The following is a 20,571-nucleotide window of genomic DNA, read 5'->3' as shown; positions in this document are numbered from 1 at the left end:
GCACTTTTGATGGAAATGCCCTTGTGTGGTAAGCTCCTGGTAGGAAGTATTCTCAGAAATTAACACTATACTATGGAACTAAACAAGCTGTTTTGCCTAATCCCACCCTGACTTTGCTAAATATCTGAAATGAGCCCAACAGAAATCTTAAAAAGTAATGAGTTCCTTAGTGTCCTTTGGAAGGCACCAAGGCTTGTAATCATGCATTTTGGGAAAAAAAATCTTTGAAGGGGCAGTGATACAGACATGGCAGAATAAACTCTGATTTCTTGCCATTTCTGAAAACACAACACATGAGGTTCAGCTAGCTAGCAGGCAAACCAAATAAGACCCATTCTATGGTGAATGTATAGGTTTTGCTATGTATGTAAACCACAAAGGCACAGGGAGAACAGCCCTGACAAAATATTTGAAACTTGTGAAACACTTGAAAGTCCCCTCCTCCCTTTTTCTCCCACATGTGCATCTTTCATACTAAAGAAACCCCTTAAATGAAGCAATTGTCTTAAATGTACAGTGTACATTTCTGTCATTGTAATTTGAGTTATGTTGAGATTTATAGGCATGTCTACCATCCTCTGTTTTTAAAAAAATAAAATAAAATTTAGCTCCATGTATTTGATTACACAAGTTCTAACCTCATTCGCCCATGTTGTAAACGCTGGTTTCAAAACACCAATATAAATGTAACCTGATCCAAGACACAAAAATCTATTTTATCGATGCTTTTTAAGCCGTCTATATTTACAAGAAATGCATTGCAAAATTTAAGCTGGAATCTTACTGCTAAAGTTAATGTATAGTCTCTAAAGGTAAAGGGACCCCTGACCATTAGGTCAAGTCGTGACCGACTCTGGGGTTGCGGCGCTCATCTCGCTTTATTGGCCGAGGGAGCCGGCGTACTCCGGGTCATGTGGCCAGCATGACTAAGCCACTTCTGGCGAACCAGAGCAGCGCACGGAAACGCCGTTTACCTTCCCGCCGGAGCGGTACCTATTCATCTACTTGCACTTTGACGTGCTTTCGAACTGCTAGGTTGGCAGGAGCATGGACCAAGCAATGGGAGCTCACCCCGTCACGGGGATTCGAACAGCCGACCTTCTGATCGGCAAGTCCTAGGCTCTGTGGTTTAACCCACAGCACCACCCGTGTCCATGTAGTCTCTACTTTGGCCTCTCTTTTTTTGTGGTATTCTGAAAGATTTTTAGGCCAAAGTATAGTCTTTCAGAATACCACAAAAAAACCTTTGCCTCCAGTTACTGAGAATGGAAGAGAGTTGTTGTTTGTCAAATTTATTCTTGACTTTAAGGCATATAGCCATGAGTGTTTGAGAATCTGGAACTAGCAATAATGTTATTACCAACAGAATGGCTGAAAGACAAATACTATGTCAGCTGTTGTGAGCCTGCATAAGGTTAAGCAAACTGATGACTCGGAGGGATTGAGAATGACAAGTTATTAGCAAAGCTGTATTTTATAATCAAGAGTGGAAGAGAAAATTACTTCTAAGCACACATCATACACATAGCAGTTTGGTGGGGAGGGCTTGTTGCTAAACCATATTTAACAAAAGAGGCAACATGGCTTCAAAATCAGCCTTCCCCCTCCTCCTAATTAAATGGACCAAGCCTACATCAAAGCTCAAGAAATCTTATGCCTTTCCTTGCACAACTGCCTAGTAAAGTAGGCCAGCTGTATCTTAACTAACCAGTTTCTCCTGCCACAACTTCCCTCCTCAGAGATCACAGCACTAATACTCCCACAGCATGAACCCAAGCGACCAAGGAATACAAGAGATTTCAAGAATCGGTGAGATTGGCAAACGCACACTTCAGACCCCAGGAACCAAATTAAGGCATTTTATTAAGAATAGAAGGAAGAAGGCAAATGGACAGAGCAGGTTAAGAATAAAAAGAGCTTTCTGGGCCAAGTCTATCAGCCCTTAAGCTATTTACTTACAACAAAGCATTTAAAAATAAAGCTGCAAGAATGGTCAGTTGTAGGTTTTCTGCTGGTCAGAAAAGGATGAAAGGAAGCTGAGGGTGGGGGGACAGGTAAAAAGGCGGCATACAGCAGCTCATTTTTAAGGGCTCCCCCTCCCACGTTGATTTGAGTGACACCAAGCTCATTTGGACCAATCAAAGTTCAGAACTTGTTTGGCAGGTAAAGGAGATTGACACCTTTGGGGGAGTGGGTTGATGCTAGATGCTTTGTGGAAAACATCACTGGGAGTTTTCCAGATTGCACCTTTCCTGTGGTTTGTGGCTTCAGGCACTAACTGAGTACACGTCAGTCTCATTCAACGAAAATGGAGGGCAAGAAAACATTCTTTTTTATTTACAAGCCTTACAGTGCACATTGCAATACACATCCACACATAACATGACCAGAAAAAATCAACATCCATTTTTCTGTCAACTCTTATTAAATCTACCGTATTTTTCGCCCTATAGGACGCACTTTTTCCCCTCCAAAAATGAAGGGGAAATGTGTGTGCGTCCTATGGGGCGAATGCAGGCTTTCCTGGGCTTCCTGCAGCTCTGTGCCACCCTCCGGATCCCGGCGCGAAGCCGCGCGGGGCTCCGGAGGGTGGCGCGGAGCTGCCTGCGCTCCAGGGCTTCCTGCAGCTCTGCGCCACCCTCCCAATCCCGGTGCGAAGCCGCGCGGGGCTCTGGAGGGTGGCGCGGAGCTGCCTGCGCTCCAGGGCTTCCTGCAGCTCTGCGCCACCCTCCCGATCCCGGTGCGAAGCCGCGCGGGGCTCTGGAGGGTGGCGCGGAGCTGCCTGAGCTCCAGGGCTTCCTGCAGCTCTGCGCCACCCTCCCGATCCTGGTGCGAAGCCGCGCGGGGCTCTGGAGGGTGGCGCGGAGCTGCCTGCGCTCCAGGGCTTCTTGCAGCTCCGCGCCACCCTCCGGATCCCGGCGTGAAGCCGCGCGGGGCTCCGGAGGGTGGCGCAGAGCTGCCTGCGCTCCAAGGCTTCCTGCAGCTCCGCGCCACCCCCCGGATCCCGGCGCAAAGCCACGCGGGGCTCCGGAGGGTAGTGCAGAGCTGCCTGCATTCCAAAGCCTGGTGCGCGCTGAAGAGTGCCCCCGGGCTTCGCGCACCTCTCCGCAAGCCTGGGGAGACCGGCGCGGCTCCCTAGGCTTGCAGATAGCAGGCTGTTCTGGGGTCGGGGGAATCTCGGGCTTCCCCTGCGCCTGCCCCGTGCCTGGGGAGGGGGGAAAATTTCTTTATCCCCCCCCCAAAAAAAATTAGGTGCGTCCTATGGGGCGGTGCGTCCTATGGGGCGAAAAATACGGTACTTGGCTTAAAATCCCCATGTTTCACAGAGTCATCATCTTCCCCAGGTAGCTTCTCACAAAGATTGATGTGACTTTTGTACATTCCTTTCTAAATCTCTCAGCAAAAGGCACAGGGATTTGCAAACCCCTGGACATTTTATATGACATCTATGTTTTGTTCCAGATCTTCCACATCTAAATCCATCTGTAAATATCCCAAGTTCTCCGCCGTACAGAAAGCGCTAGAAAAATAGCATGTCAAAAGCCAAAGGATGGCAAAGCACCTTACTTTGTATGCTAAGCACCATATGCAGATTACTTGCCGTTTAAGAAATTAAAGAGCAAAGTCGTGACCTAATGAAAAGGAAGGGATTATTCTTCAAATGCTTTCAGGTGCCAGCTTTTTTGCAATTTTATGCTTTGCAAGTTCCCTGAAGTCACGCTGTGGGTGGAGAGGGCAGTCGTGAAACAGAGAATGACACAATCGTGCATCTTGTCAATACTGTGCAAAAGGAGGGTTACCACAAATAAGCCCAAATTCTGTATGAGTGTGTGCTGTTAAATTGGAGCAAGGGAAACGGAGACGTTTCTCTCTAAAAATGAGACTCCAATATTCTGGCAAACTCAAATTGTCTTCAAAAGAAATAAATCTAAAGTTGACTTGAGGACTAAGGGTTCTTCCACACAGCAGTTTACTGTGGACATGCTTGGAAGATTTGTGCCATATCCACATACAGTGGTACCTCGGGTTAAGTACTTAATTAGTTCCGGAGGTCCGTTCTTAACCTGAAACTGTTCTTAACCTGAAGCACCACTTTAGCTAATGGGGCCTCCTGATGCCGCCACGCCGCCGCCGGAGCACGATTTCTGTTCTCATCTTGAAGCAAAGTTCTTAACCTGAAGCACTATTTCTGGGTTAGCGGAGTTTGTAACCTGAAGCTTATGTAACCTGAAGCTGAGGTACCACTGTAATGGGATTAACACGTCTCTCAGCTGTGAGAGGACTGCTGAAGTTGTATTGTGTTGGGGCAGGAGTCATAGGCGTCAACAATGATCTCTGTTGTTTTAGGTGCTTGGACACAGCGGCGGAGCAAGCCGATCGGGTGCCTGGGGCAGGGTGTGTGCCCTTCGCCCAGGGGTGGGGCCAGTCAGGGCAGGACACTCCGCAGGGCCTCCGAGGAGTCTGCCTGCCTCCTCCCACTCAGCCGCTTACAGCTGAGGGGGAGGCAGTGGGCAGACCGTTTGGGACAGCTCAGAGCCTGTGGGCACCCAAGCCACCGCGTCACTCCCAGGAGAGGCACGTGGCTCAGGCCTGCTACAGGCCCCACGGTGAGTGCCGCTCGGCATTTTGTCACACCCCTCTGTGGTGATACCCGGGGCAGACCACCCCCACCACCCCCTTCCTCTGCCCCTGCTTTGACGAATCCCACACTTAGCCCAGAAATAACTGTCTTTCACATGTGCTTTCATGGGAGATCTTTTAAGATCAAAACCTAAACTCGGATAGACTAAACTGGTAGCGGATCCAGATTTCTTTGTTCTTTGTAATTCAGAACTGAAACATAGCTGCCCTTTGAAATTCTCACTCCTCCAAATTTTGCAATGCTGTCGTCCAGCCAAGTGATGTGCAGCAAAATGCATATACTGAATCGTGCATAAAACTTTATAAACTAGTGAAAATAGCAATCAAAATGCATAATATATGGGGAAATTGCTTTACAAAGATGTGTATATTAAGAGATTTACATACAAAATTGTGGAATTTTCATTACTGTTGGTTTTTTAACAAATAAAATTGCAAACAACTGTGGAAATGTGGAGAACTGAGGGTAATATTGGAAAAATGAGTGACTGAAATTGACCTGCTTTTCCAGCAAAGGCGTTCAGAACTTGACAAACCAACCCCGGGAGCTTCAGGTGCAATCCCAGATTCCTTCCTCACACGACTGGCATCACGTAAGCATAACACATGAACAAGGCTAATGAGAATCTGAGTTCTACTTAGAGAATCTCTACTTACGGGAATGGAGAGAGGAAAAGAGAACAAAAAAATGTACCAATTACCAGGTGGATGTATGTCTAGTGAGGAAGAGCACAGACAAAGCCCCCTTCAGCACTTGCCTTTTAACAGAATTTTCATCTAGGCTGCAAATCTCACAGTTCCTCATTTGCATTGTTAAGAACGCGAGGTTTTTTTTTTATTTTAGAGCCCTGAACTTTAATCTTTTCCCCCAAAAATCGTATTAGGTTTGAACGGAAGAGCAAGATATCTTATTCTCACTTATTTCAATGCCTCTTTAGTCCCAGATAATTGAAGAGTGGATCTGAGGTGGAAAATAGTTTTGCGGCGTTTAAAACAAGAAAGTGTTGTCTGCTCATAGAACCCCTTTCATCTATGTGATTACATAAACGGATGCTCAAATCCACAAAGATGCAGAACAATTTATTTATATAGTGTCAATTGCTTCATCCCCCTGCCACTGCCGCCGCCACGAATATAGATTAAAGAAATCCAGTGTTTCTATTTTCAAATGCAATTGGCTGGAGTCTACCTTAAATAGGACATCAATGCATGGTCTAATATTTACATTATTTTAACTCTGTAGGCTGTTACTTTGCCACACAGTTTATGAACCTGGCTTTTAACAAGAGATTTGTGGAGAAAGGAAAATAATCCAGAGGCATCTGATTGGCCACTGTGAGAACAGGATGCTAGACTTGATGGGCCAAAGCTCTTATGATTAGAAGAAATGAATTCTAGAAGCATACTTGCTAGTCAGGTAGCAAGTATTGGCAGCTGGTGCTTCTCGTAGATGACTTAGGAACATAGGAAGTGGTCATATGACTGAGTCAGACCATTTGTTCAGTACTATGCACTTACTGATGTTGGTTCTTTGAGGTTTCATAGTGGACTCTTCCCCAGACTTATCTGAAGAAGTCAGTAATTGTATCTAGGACATTTTCACATGCAAAGCTTGCACTCTACAACTCCCATCATATTGTCATACCAATCACTTCCTCCACATAATGGATACCTGGCTCTTTAGTTAGACTTACTCATCTTACAAACCTAGAAATCAATTATATGTTTCATTTTGCTAGAACAAGTATGATACTTAAACTTTGAGTGCTAGAATCGGTAAAATATATAAACTTTGAATTTATTTCACCAGTGTTTCTATTACATTTAATGTTTCCGAATATCTTGAAAGAAATTGCTTTGATGCTACAGTTATCAATGCAAAGGAGATCTATTGCATAGTGTATTGGAAATGATTTTGAATTTGAATGGTGATGGAGGAGGTGCTCTTGAGAGTCCCATGGACTGCAAGAAGATCAAACCTATCCATTCTGAAGGAAATCAGCCCTGAGTGCTCACTGGAAGGACAGATCCTGAAGCTGAGGCTCCAATACTTTGGCCACCTCATGAGAAGAGAAGACTCCCTGGAAAAGACCCTGTTGTTGGGAAAGATGGAGGGCACAAGGAGAAGGGGACAACAGAGGACGAGATGGTTGGACAGTGTTCTCGAAGCTACCAGCATGAATTTGACCAAACTGCGGGAGGCAGTGGAAGACAGGAGTGCCTGGCGTGCTCTGGTCCATGGGGTCACGAAGAGTCAGACACGACTAAACGACTAAACAACAACAATTAGGAAATGAATAAACTATCTTGCAGAGACTCGCATGCATATTATGAATTGAGCCACTTTTTCATTTGATGTGTTCCAGAATCCATCAGAACTAGCATTCTGCTGACTCCTTTTGCCTGAAGTTAATCATCATAAGAAGAATTGCATCTAGATACAGTTAATTGCCAAATCATCATAAAATAATCGAATCAAATTTACCAAAGCATTCCAAAGATATGTTGACTTCCCAAGCATCCAAGGTTAGATTGGATTCTTCTAGTTAAAAACAAAATTTAACCTTAATCCAGTACAGATTTAACCAAAGGGCTTAATTATTGAAGAAAGGGTACAGAATATTAATCCATAATTTTATATTGCATTCCTTATTTTTTCTCCAGATCACAGTATCTACTTTTTTTGTATCCAGGAAAGTCAACATGCACCCCATGGACTCTTTTCAAGAGCAGCCACAGCTCAATGGTAGAGCAAACAATTTGTATGCAGAAGGTGGACCATTGGTCCAACTCAATACAAGGCAGCTTTCCATTTCCTAGCTGCAAAGAATCAGCTGACTCTGTTCATAGAGGTAATGAGTCCCATTGATGTGCAAGACTATATTCATACTATCTCTACCATATCTCCCTAATCTAGCCTGTTTGCATGGTTTGGTAGCTTATTGACAAATTCCAAAGGTTGTGCTTTATTATATTCCCATTAAATCCTTGATCAAATTTTCACAAATTTTATTTTAAATCCCGTACTAAATCAGAGAGGGTGGGTGGAAGACTACACACACACACACACACACCACACACACACACACACACACACACACACACACACACACACCCTTCATGTTTTAAATCATATGCAATTGTTTCTCAGAAGCACCTATGTCTCTGATTATTAAGGTATAAGGAAAGTAGTGACAAGAAATGGTCTTGGTACATCCTGCCTTTTCGGACATTTATTTTAGAATATATCACTTTGCCCCTCCTGCGCTGAAACTGACACCCTGTTTATACCATGAAAGAGCTTCCTTTTATACTTTATAATCATGAAAAAGAACGTTTAACTAAGTGAAACCAGTGAAATGTAGTCAGATGTATGAAGCACATTAAAAAATAAGAAATAAACAGAAACCCAAACAGAAACCACCAATGTCTGCCGGCACTGTTGCCAGTTAAAAACAATGCATTAAATAGCGGTATTGAGCCCCAAACTAACAAAGAGAAGAACCGAGACCTAAATGAACAAACAGTCTGGAGTTACATGTTCTTGCATTGTTCATAACATGCTATTTTCCTCCCAGGTCTTGAATTCACAGCAAGCTTCTTATGTGCTGCAGTCAAGGTCTTAAAGCTCTAAGAATTTCACAGCCTGCAACAGGCATTTCAAGTGGACCATGCAGTGTTCATCTGATCACATTTCAGTGCAAACAGCTAAATAAAGAATGAGAAGTCTTATATAAGTCAGTGTTCACCGAAGACACTTACGTCCATAGCTTTGAATCCATTTTATCTGCTCTCAGTCGCATCAAAGCAAAAAATACTTTTCTATTGTCCTCATTCTTCTGGGGGGGGGGACATTTTCTATTTGCCAATTTAACAGATGAAACATTTATTTTCCAGTTGGTGTAAAGTAACAGCAAGCTTATTAGACCCGATACTGATCCTCCCTGGAGGATTCCAGTGAGCCAGTCACAAAAGGTGCAGGTCAGAGAAACGAAGGAATTAAAAGACAGCAGGCAGAAAAGAGAGAGAAAGTGGTTAAACCAAGCCACACGCGCTTATCCTTTTGTTTGATGGGCTTGTAAAGGGAAAATATCAGTGGTTCTTATTGATTCCTTTCCCAGTTTTTAGCTGTTTTGTACAAATTTATTATGTGCTCATCTGAAGGCACACATTGCAAACCACATAAGCTTTTGCAAGTTTACATCTTGTGGTTTTGCCACTTCCTAATTTTTGAAAGTGGTTTATAAGAAGAAATAAGGGGTATGTGTTGTTATCCTTTGTTGAAACGGGGGTTAAACATCTTTTTTGCCATTTTTCTTTCATTCTCTCCTATTCACACAGTTTGGAGACCTTCACAGACTGCTTGGGTTTTCATCATCCTAAATACTATGATGTCCCCTGCAAACTTGGGCACCCCACTCCTGATTCCAATTCATTTATGAACAGATCTTTGGGAGACCTCACTGCTTATCACCTAGCAAATATGCCATGATGGGCATATTTATAAAATTTAGGCTACAATCCTTTATCCATGACAGTAAGCTTCATATCTAACATGTAAGAACATAAGACTACAAGGTGAGCATGCTGGATCTACCCAGCATCCTCTTCTCTTCTCACAGTGACCAGCCAGATGCCTGTAAGCTGGGCATGAACCCAACAGCACTCTGTCCACCTGCAAGTCCCAGAAACTGGGATTCAGAGGTTTAATGCCTCTGCTGACGGAGATAGAAAATAGCCATTGTGGCTAGTATCTACTGAATTTGTTGAATCCTTTTTTAAAGTCAACTCAAGTTGGTGGCTCTCACTGTCTCCTGTGGGAGCGAGCTGTAAAGGTAAAGGGACCCCCAGGGACCAAGCAACGGGAGCTCACCCTGTCGCAGGGATTAGAACCGCCAACCTTCTGATTGGCAAGTCCTAGGCTCTGTTGTTTAACCCTCAGCACCACCTATGTCCCTATGGGAGCGAGTTTTAGGTTTTATTAAATTATTTTGTTACTAACATCCTTTCAGTGGTCAAGCCCAGGATATGGTACATGTTGTTCCCAGGTGGTCACTCATCGAGGCACTAACTAGATTGTGCTATTACAGTAGAACTTCCTCCCAGGTAAACATGGCTGGGAACGGCTCACCTTTTTATCCTCTGGCCCGGCAGATCAATAATCCACTTGCTTTCCAGTCTCTCGCAGTGTGTCTGTGCCACAGTAATTTGAGGGGAGAAGTGAAAGGGTCAACCAGAAGGGAAGGGTCAGGTCAGAAAAGACAGCCGATGACGGGATGCTTGCTTGTGGAATCTAGAGCAAAGGTCACTCAAAGCAGGCAAGCTGTAATTCACAAGCAAGTAGCTTGCTGCTGACACCAAATTGTTCAGGGTCATTAGAACAAAAAAGGAACTGTAAAAGGATCACTCCAAACTAAGTGAATGGGCTGTGAAATAGCAAAGGCATTTCAGGGCTGATCCACACTTCCGTTCACCCTGCACTTTCCCCTGGGAAAACCCAATGGTTTAGCACTGAATTGGAACAAACAGCAACTGGGTTTTCTGCAGATTGCCATTTGGTCTGATTTAGCGCCAAAGAGCAGATTTTCCAGGAGAAAGCAGCAGGACAAAGGCAAAACCACTCAGACCCATGCCTCGAAAGTGTGGGGCAGCATGCTCTTCTGTTGTTTAAGGAATTTAAGTTTTGCATATGTCTACCCACAGTGTACACACCACTTACCATTCTTTATTGCTGTAGATTATCTTACATAATACTACACATTTTGAGTAAAAATGTGCCTTTTAAATTAAGTCATTCCAAAAAATAAAACGTTTCATAGTTGTTTCACTTCTTCATTCCACAGGTTCTTGATTTTTCCCTTAATTTTTTTTTTATTCCTTGGGGAGAAATGGAGGGAACTTTCCCCACAAACCTTCCCAAGTCCCACCTCCCTAGGCCTTCCTATGTCTTCTTACCTTCGGTTCACATCAATATTCATATCTGACCTGAGGCTTCTATGTGGTGGAGAACTGACACTCTCCAATCCAATGTACCAATATACCCTGCAAGTGAAAACATATGACCGGGGCAGAGCCCAGATTTTAATATCTGAGGTGAACTACAAAATGGTGCCTCCCTCTCTGCCAGGGAAGAAGGGGTGAATGAAGATCTACATTGGGGATCGGGATAAATATCTACATTGGAATCGGCTGCCCCTGAGGTTTCTGCCACGTGAGGTGGTGACCTCACCTTGCCTCATAGGTGGGCCAGCCCTGACTGGCGACCTTCAGACAAGTGTCTGATAATGTGGAGGCCTGTTCATGTGATAGCTCTCTGAAAGAGAGGGAAGGAATTGCTAATGGGTCCTTTGTGGAACTAGCTATTTATTCTGTGAAGACTAGCTGATATGTCATTATATAAAGGCCCGGGAACCTGTGGCCCTTCAGATGTTGCTGGACCCCAACTGCCATCAGCCCAGACCACTAGCTCTGCTGGAAGTTCAAGTTCCCCATCCCTGTATTGCATCACCACTGCTCCATTACCACACAAATTCCCTAAGTATCATATGAACAAGAGCTCTGTAAAGACATGGTCTTCACTCACAGAAGACAGCAAGTCAAGCTCTCAATGACTTTTCTCATTTATGTATCACTCTTTGTTTCTTTCCATAATTATAAGGAATGGAGGAACAGTTTTCCTGAACAGAGGACAGGCTGTATCAATCAATGCGCATGGCTTGTTATTGTACAGGTTGCCATATGTAGCCATGGAAACATACAATGGAATGTTTTCAGCTCAGATCTCAATTTCACTTTTGTTATCAACAACAAAACTCTCCACACAATTCAACACCAAAGACTCCATTAGGATTTTTTTGTTTACTGCCATATTTAAATTTTATACCACGATTCATTTCTATTCTTTTGCAACCTATTCTCTAGGCACTCCAAAACAATACAGTGATTATTTCTCATTTAAATTTGAGCTGTCTAGTAACAAATTACATTATGCACTCATGATAGATGCACACTAAAGTCATGATGGTTTCTAGGTCATGACAAGTATACGAGGCTCGGAGTTGTTAATTTCAGCATCTGGATTTTATACTGAAGTAGATGTGTTAGTACCACTCACTCTTAAGTGAATAATAAAAAGGTGTTGAATGGAGTTCATTGCCTGCTAAATGTGCATAGGATTCTTGCACAATGCAAAGGCAGAATGCATTAGTCCTGGGAATGAAAAGGTTTAAAGCAACTGGCCCTCCAGGTGTTGCTGTCCTACAACTCCCATTGGCCACTGGGCATGATGACTGGGGCTGATGGGAGCTGAAGTCCACCGGTATCTGGAAAGAGGACTACAAGTTCCCCATCCCTGGTTTAAAACACTAAAGCCATGATGAAGTCTTTGGTGGACTCCATATAGCATTGCACCTTTCTGCTTCAGAAGAGAGGTCTTCATCTTGTTTATGTCAGTTTCAGGGAAGCTTTACTTGAAACTTCAGCTTGGGGAACTGGTAAAAGACCTTGGGTAGAATCCAGTGCTGTGGGTGGGTGCTGTGGGTGGTGGCCTGCAGTCGAAGGTAAAACCAGGTGAGTAGAAGACAGCAAAGGAGGTGTGTGTATACAAGTCACGTTGGATAAGACTTGTTTTCTTGAAGAAGAAGAGTGCTTATAGGATTAAGGGCCAATGTAAAGGGAGTCCCAGTGCATGCACAATAAGCATGGGCAAATCTGTTGGTTGTGGTTTGTCTCTGCTTCTCATTTTCCCAATCAATTATTTTTCTCCACATTTCCACATCAGCTGGCGATTATTATTTTTTTAAGCAAGTCCTCATGAAAAGTCATCAGCATTTCAGTGCAAATTTCTCCTGCTATTTATAGTCTCCTGCAATTTTGCCTATACACTTTTTTTGCGGAGCAATTCTGCCTAATATCATACATGGAGTTATAGTAGATCATGGAGGAGAAGGCTAGCAGCGACTATGAGCCATGATGGCTATGCTCTGCCTCCACAATTACAGGCAGTAATGCTTTGAATACCAGTTGCTGAAAACTACAGAGGTGTGTGCTCTTGTGCTTGGATCCTGCTTGTTGGTTTCCCAGAGTCATCTGGTTGGAACAGCATGCTGGATTAGATGGGACATCAGCCTGATTTAGCAGGCTCTTCTTATGTTCTTACATATTTGTATGCTCTTTTTGCTAATATACATTTTATCCATGTTTCTAGACGCAGTCAAAATATATAAATTTTAAAAATTTTAAAAATTGCTACTGGACATTTTTTTATTTTTCTATATATTTCAATTTTATCCATGTGTATACATTTTTGTACACATTGCCTAGCTGGAGAAATGTTCTGAAGAATTTGTGCAAATTGTGAAGGGTCTGTCTTATAATTCACACATAGGTTTGAGAAGTGTAGATTGTGTAGTTTCTTGTTAAAACACAAATAAGATTGAACTCTCCTCCCCACCCCACCCCACATATTCCTAATTCACATAGGTAAAAAAATTAAGGTAGGTAAAGGCCCCCAGAAGGTTCAGTCAAAGGGGACTATCTCACTGAGAGACACATTTACAACTTATTCATACTGAGAAGTTATGCTATGTATAAATTATCTGAACATCTCTGAATAAATTGTAATAAGGAAGAGATAGAGGTTTTTGAAAGTATGGTAGTGCTTACTGATGGTCCCTAGGGAAACCAAGTAAAGTCACTGGCCCAGATCACATGCAACACTCAGTCAAACCATGACTTAACATGAATTCCCAGACGCAGCTTCCCAGCGAGAAGATCGTGGCTGTTTTGCACCTTCTTCAATCCTGCTGCTGCCACATTGCTGTGAGATAAAGCCATGGTTTGGCATTACATTTGATCCTGGAGCAAGATAAACCATGAGTTCATACATAAACCATGACTTGGGATCACAGCCACGTGAAGTTGTAGTAGGAGCAGAGGTGGTAAAAGAAGCCACGATCTCTCCAGTGACCTGAGCATTTGTTTCCTTGCCCTAGTGTTATATCCAAACTTGGTCTAGCTAGCTTTATATCTGGCAAGAATTCCTCAAAGGAATGGTAGTTATATATGGCCCACATGTAGATTCAAAGGGCTCCTCATGCCACTCTTGGCATCTGGTTTGCTGCTAAACCAATAAAGAACTGGAAAGATATAGCACCGCTGTAGATATTACAAAGAGAGCGCCACAAAAATTTATAGATGTGGGTGTTTTGTGTTATTTGTAATAACTTTTCTACACAACCATGTCTCATTTTCACACATAGCCATTCAACCATCTTTAACACACACACAAACTGCTCATCCCTCCCGGTCACAAACTACTGGAGCCTATTGCATGATAGGTGCTCCTCATGCATGTACACTTTGCAGCATCAACACCATGTTGTCAGCATCTAAATGCCAGTCCACTTCTCCCCCACTGCCCCATTTTAATTCAGATTTACCCATTCCACAGAAAATCTAATAAGCAAAAAACACCCCACCTGTTACAAATGACCCATCTGCAATACCTGAATGACCCATCAATAGTAGTAAGGATTATTAGGCCTATTAATAGCAGTAAGACTTAGTATTAAAGTATTAACAGAACAAAAATCACCCTGACATACACACTCTTCACAAATATACACACCCCATAAACACACGGCTTGTTTACTTCTTTAAGACGACAGAGAAAGGGGAGGGCCCTCTGAAAACTACCAGGGGTGAGAGGGAAACGTGTTTGGGAGCCAAACATTTTGCCACATGAGAAGAACGGCATTCTTCTGTTCGAGCAACCAAACTGGAACTTGGCTTTTTCTTCAGTACTAGCAACAACCTGTCCTCTGAGGACATTGGGGTAACTTAAGGAGTGCAGAGCAGGTAATGTGGCAGACGTACATCTTTTCATCAACATCTCAATTACTGCCTGCTCCCCTGGCAAGTTTCTGGTGGTAGATACAGCTGTTTCACTCTGTCCTTTTCCTCTGCTCCCTTTAGGCCAGCTGTGGGGAACCTGTGAGTTTCCAGGCGTTGCTGGACTACAACTCCCATCCCATCACTCCTGATCATTGGTCATGCTGTCTGGGGCTGCTGGAAGTTGAAGTCCAATAACATCTGGAGAGTCACAGGTAACTCATCCCTGCTCTGGGCCATAGTCACCATTCTGCAATTGCAACACTGCGAAGCAGAGAAACAATCTTGATTCCTATTAACACGTATAGGACTGAACTCATGACCCTTTTTCTCTTTCACACGAATAATCAGTACTACTCTTCTGATTCATTCAAGGAATCCCCTGGCTTGTTTAAATCATAAAACGCCAGCAGCTTCTGGAATATGGCATATATACAACTTCAAAAAACTTTTCCCCTCAACAATGGAAAGTGGTTGTTTTCTTTCCAGTAACATTACACCGAAATAAATGAAGAAGCAACCGTATATGAAAACATCAATACTGTATAGATAAATCACCTACAAAAGTTTTAAGAAACCTCATGAGCATATATACAAAGATAGACAGGACATAATGCTCAACAGCATTCAGAAAAGAGTGTCAGAATTAACTAAACCTATTCGGTAAAATGAAGCAAATTTACCAGAAGGATTGATATCCTGGTGGGCATTAATGCAGTCTCACAGGGACATTAGAAGACTTTGAACGTTGATGCATCACTGTAATATTCTTTTGTTTTCATTTTTCATTCTATAACTACCAGTGAATAACTTTTTTTTTGTTTTGCTTTGTTATCTTCATTTACCAACTAGTTTTGTAATTCTTCTTATGCATACAATTTCTGGCTAAAACGCAGGCAGATGCAGAAAGTAAACGGAATCTCTGTAAAGTAGAAGACTCCAGGGAATGCACATTCAAAACTTTTTCATAACTATTTTCCATGCTTCTTTCTGCTGCTTGCTTGCATATAAAGCAGAGTTATGATTGAAATGGTCTAAAGAACAATTGAGAGGTCTGTTTTTATGACAACTGTTAGAGAGTGAACAATTTTAGTGCCAAGATCACTAGTGGTATTTGATATTCTATCCAGCTGCATATAAAATATTAACTTTAAGGAACTAAGATAGTCACTCCACTCAAAACCAAAGAAGTAAATACTCACTCGTTCATATGACGATGTGCTCCAAGAATATGGGGAAGCCAAGAAGAAAAGCTGACCGAATGATAAGTCACAGAAAGTTAGACAAAAGGAACAGTCGAGGCTAACCAGTATAAATCCTCTCTTCCTCCCCTTGCTTGTATACTCTTAAAAACTAAATGCAGTGCATTGAAGAAGGAAACCCACTTTTCAGCAAAGACTACAGCCTTCTGTCAGTCAAACACTGCATAGTTTCAACTAGGCATCTATCCAAAAAGACATGGAATTATTCTATTTTTGTCTCCCATTGCAGTAGAAACATTTTTACAGATTTGTGGCAATGGCTTGAAGTTTTATGGTGGTCAGCTGGAGGAGGAGAAGCATAATTAAAGGCCCTGGTGAGGTTAAACTAGCCCAGAGAAAAGGAACTGAGCACATTCAAAGAGCAAGATAAACATAGATGCTTTTTTTTCCAGGGGCCTGTAATGGAGGAAGCATCACACACAAATAAAAATGCCAGATGCACTATACAGGAAAAATCTGTAAATGCAGTTTAATCACAAAAATGTTTAAAAACTGTCAAGATTCTTTTTTCCCCTGAAATGAAATTGTGGACTTTTTATATTTAAAAAAAGACATAGCACAAATATATTTACCATCTGGAGAATGTCACAGGTGTTTCCTTCAAAAGTAAATCTTATTTTGCTCAATTGCTTATGATAACTAAAGCACATCTTTTGGCACTACAGCCCTATACCCACCTTCTAAGGAATTTCACTGAACACAGTGGGACTTATTTCTGAGTAGATATGTATAGGATTGCACCGTCAATAGTCTTCTCCAAATGCTGTCACATCCTGCCAAAAAGTTCCCAGTTCACTCTTCCCTTGCTTCTGCTCTTGACTACTGCTTATGGTTTGTTGGGAGAACACGTTTGCATGTCACACGCAGTCAGCCTCCAGGTGCTTTCTTCCTCAGCACAGCAACAGCAGGATTGGCAGAGGAGTTAATTCATAGAACCATTGAATCAGAAGGGACCCTGGGGATCATCTAGTCCAACCCCCTGCAGTGCAGGAATATGCAGCTGTCCCATATGGGGATCAAACCTGCAACCTTGGCATTATCAGCACCATGCTCCATCCAACTGGGAGCTTTTGATAGCAGTGTACAGATGTTCCCATCAGACCCAACCAGTTTCCCCAGCCACTCTGGGCGGCTTCCAACAGAATATTAAAATACAATAGTTTATTAAACATTAAAAGCTTCCCTAAACAGGGCTGCCTTCTGTTTCCTATCCTCCCTCCCCCCCCAAAAAAAACCCTTTTGTTTCTATTTGGTCTTTTAAACTAGTCTCTTTTATTCTCGTTCCTCTCTGGAGTCTACTTGGTCTGCTTGGTTGCTTTTCTGCTAGGGGACGTTGCTTGCATTGTTACTCCTTAGTGCTATTCTACCTCCCTGCTGGAAAAGACCAATGGCCCCTCGAGTCCAGCCCCTTGTTCTCACAGGAGCCTACCAGATAACTATGGGAAGCCTGCAAGCAAGACCTGAGTGCAACAGCATTCTCCATACTTGTGAGTATCAGCAACTAGTATTCAGAGGCTGACTACCTCTGACAGTGTAGACAAAATATAGCCATTGTGGCTAGCCTTAAAAAAAGGTAAAGGTAAAGAACCCATGACAGTTAAGTCCAGTCGCAAATGACTCTGGGGTTGTGGCGCTCATCTCGCTTTGCTGGCCGAGGGAGCCGACGTTTGTCCACAGACCGTTTTCCGGGTCATGTGGCCAGCATGACTAAGCCGTTTCTGGCGAACCAGAGCAGCACACAGAAACGCTGTTTACCTTCCCGCCAGAGCGGTACCTATTTATCTACTTGCACTTTGACATGCTTTTGAACTGCTAGGTTGGCAAGAGAAGGAACTAAGCAATGGGAGCTCTCCCCGTCGCGGGGATTCGAACTGCCGACCTTTCTATTGGCAAGCCCAAGGCTCAGTGGTTTTACACCACAGCACCACCCACGTCCTGGCTACCCTTTCCCCCCATTAATTTGTACAAGCCATCCAATTTATTCCAGTCTCTTTGTGGACAAAATCAGGCCAGTTCTAAGTTCAGCCTAAATGAGCAGGGAAATGTTTAAGTATCTCCAAAAACAAATGTACGTACCATATTTACTCCATATTCAGTAAATACTTGGGTTATGCCACCAGGCAACCCAAAGCAAGCCATATGCAGCCACTACTTCCACTGTTCCTTCATATTCCTATGATATATATAGTTTAGCCCCCATTAATATCCTCTCGTTGCACACCATTTGAGAAGTCTGAAAAGGCAGCCTTGGGATATGATCACAATTTGCACTGCATGTATCTCACTAGACTAGCGGCACTGAAGAGAACATTTTCCATTGAAAAGAATTGTCAGCAAAAGAGATCATATCTTTTTCAGACAGCAGTGTTTTCCCTCCCCAATACTTTTCCCCCTCTTTATTTCTCAGCTCAGATCTTTGCATATCTTTCTTGATGCCCGAGAAAACAGCATAATGGGAAACCCACACAGAAAATATCCCAAAAATATGCATGGGAGGAAGCCACGAGAAACTGAGATGCACACTCAACTCTCTGCACTGGAAAGGTGTGCCTCTGTTTCTTTATCTGGAACAAGATTTCTTTCCAATTGGATTCAAAACTAGGTTTGTTTTTTGCTGCTTTTGAAAGAAGTAAATGATCCCACATGTGGAAATTCTATGCTTCCAACATGAAATGCAGACGGGGCACACCCAATGTTGTTTTTCCCCCCTAAAAGCAAGAAAAACCTACGCTTAAAAAAAGTGAACGGTATATATAATTAAGCAAGCCAATACGAATGCATCAAACAGCATTTTCTTTTCTTAGCTTAGTAATTGTCCCTTAAAAACTAAACTATCTCTCTACAGGATGCTAGTCTGGTAAATTACAGGTTTTGGCTGAAGTCTCTCTATTTCTCAGAGAACAGAAGGATTCGTTGCAAGATCCCAGCAAAGACAGAGTAGACTACACAGCTGACCCTGCTGCTTAAAGTTTCATCTTTTGAAAAACTCTATATACTTACAGTTTCTTACTTTCTTAGATTTCTGAAGAACAAACTGCTCAGTTAGATTTTCTCTAAACTAGCCTGGAGGAATAAATCACCACTGCAATCCCTTTTGTAACCACTTGGATCTATTCTTTGTTTCCTCTTTCTCCTCCCCTAAGTGGCTTTCCTGCAAACTTCTGCTCTTTCCTGGATGGGAGCATTTACTAGAAGTTGATTTAAAGAAACAGTCACCCTAGGAAGAAAGCAAAGGACATCTTCTTCCATCTACCCGCCCCCCCCCCCCCATGCTCAGATTCATTAAAAGAGAATTGGCAGAAAGGCCTTAAGGATCAAGGCAAACAATAAGAGTGACTGAGTAAGTGAGTGAGTGAGTGAGTGAGGAGTACATGGAAGAAGAACAGGTGTCCTGACTTGAATTAAACTGATTTCAAAGAAGTCTTTTCTAGAAGCTGGAAACAGGGACTGGACCTGCCAAAGAAAGAAAGAAAGAAAGAAAGAAAGAAAGAAAGAAAGAAAGAAAGAAAGAAAGAAAGAAAGAAAGAAAGAAAGATCTGTGCAGCAACAGATTGATTCTTGATCTCTTTTTCACAGAACTATTCCTTGAAGGGATCCTGCAGACAGAATGGGAAATTTCACATGGAGGAGAGCCTACATAGTGGCCTACTTTGCTGCCTCCATTGCATCCTTATTTTGCCGTCCAGCAGAACTTTTCTGGGCAATGCAGGTTTTTTTCCCCATCTGGCTGGAAGGAGGGGCAGAACCTATAGTATCTCACTGTGACTCCACTGTTACAGCTGTTGAATCTCAAGGGGTGTCCAGAACACCGTCTAGTCTTGTTATGTTGGATGAGTTTCCGTTGGCAAGGCTTGAGGACCTAGGTGTTCCCTAACACAGTGTTTCCCAACCGGTGTTCCGCGGCACACTAGTGTGCCGCGAGATGTTGCCTGGTGTGCCGTGGGAGTCTAACGGTTCTCAGCACCCTTAACAAAATACAGTTCCCAGGATTCCTTGGGGGGGTAAGTCGCCGCTCTTTAAAGTGGTAGGAGATACCGCTTGAAATGTGAAGGGCTGTTGTAAGAGAGGGAGAGCCGCAGCTGGCGCGGAAGGTGTTAAGGGGAGTCGGAGGCTCCTCCTCCTCACGGGAGTTCGAGTGTCGCTCTTTCTCCGGCTGTCCTGGAAGCGGGGGGGAGGAGGAGGGGAGGAACCATTAAGCCTTCGCTGACGGAGAGCCATCGCGAGCTTACAGCGAGTGGCAGCAGCAGCAGCAAGCGCCCGCCTCGTCTCTAGAGGAGGAGGAGCTGCAGTTGCCGCCGCCTTTTGCACGTAAGAACGGGTGCATAAGCATGCAGGAAGGAGGCGCGTGCAAAAGGTGGAGGGATGGGGTGCCTGGGTGAAGCGAAGGCCTGGTCGTGGAGGCGGCGGGGCGAAATCCTCCCTCGTAGCCGCCGGAAGGCCGCCCCTCCGACTCGCATCTTGAGCAGCCTCCCTCCCTCCCTTGAGATTGAAAGCCGGGCAAATCCCAGCAATGGGAAGCGCGGCGGGGGAGGCCTGGCTGGGCGCGCATTCGCACGACTGAGGTGACCCGGGTTACAACATGCGCGTCAAGGTGCTCCAGGGGAGTGCGTGCCTCCGTCTCTCCGGGGCAGGCCTCCAGATGACCGACAAGGTCAGCCCCGCCCCACGCCCCTTCTCCAGCCCTGCTCTAAGCATACAGTCAGACAGCAACCAGGTCTGCTCCTCTGCCCTTGCTTTCCATCTTTGGGTAGGCCAGGCATCCAGATACCCAAGGCTG

At 43.7% G+C, this 20,571-nt stretch overlaps 2 protein-coding genes across 3 annotated transcripts in view; one reads left to right on the top strand and one right to left on the bottom strand.

Moving 5' to 3' along the window:
* INSC (INSC spindle orientation adaptor protein) overlaps positions 1 to 18,896 on the bottom strand; it is a 133,742-nt gene extending 114,846 nt beyond the window's left edge. Inside the window, exons 1-2 of one of the 2 annotated variants that reach the window (XM_083477991.1) lie at positions 18,795 to 18,847; positions 15,735 to 15,785 (exon numbers count right to left, since the gene is read on the bottom strand). The gene's annotated coding sequence lies outside the window, so the exon portion shown is untranslated. Of the gene's footprint in view, positions 1 to 15,734; positions 15,786 to 18,794 lie in introns of both variants that reach the window. The other variant, XM_083477992.1, reaches the window with a different exon arrangement.
* Positions 1 to 20,571, top strand: part of PSMA1 (proteasome 20S subunit alpha 1) — a 376,247-nt gene that overhangs the window by 211,007 nt on the left and 144,669 nt on the right. The gene's annotated exons all lie outside the window — the stretch shown is intronic.

The sequence above is a fragment of the Podarcis liolepis genome, assembly GCF_965112155.1.
Source record: "Podarcis liolepis genome assembly, chromosome: 1".
Lineage (NCBI taxonomy): Eukaryota > Metazoa > Chordata > Lepidosauria > Squamata > Lacertidae > Podarcis > Podarcis liolepis.
The sequence above is the reverse complement of the archived record's forward strand: the minus strand, read 5'-3'. Positions and strand labels throughout refer to the sequence as shown.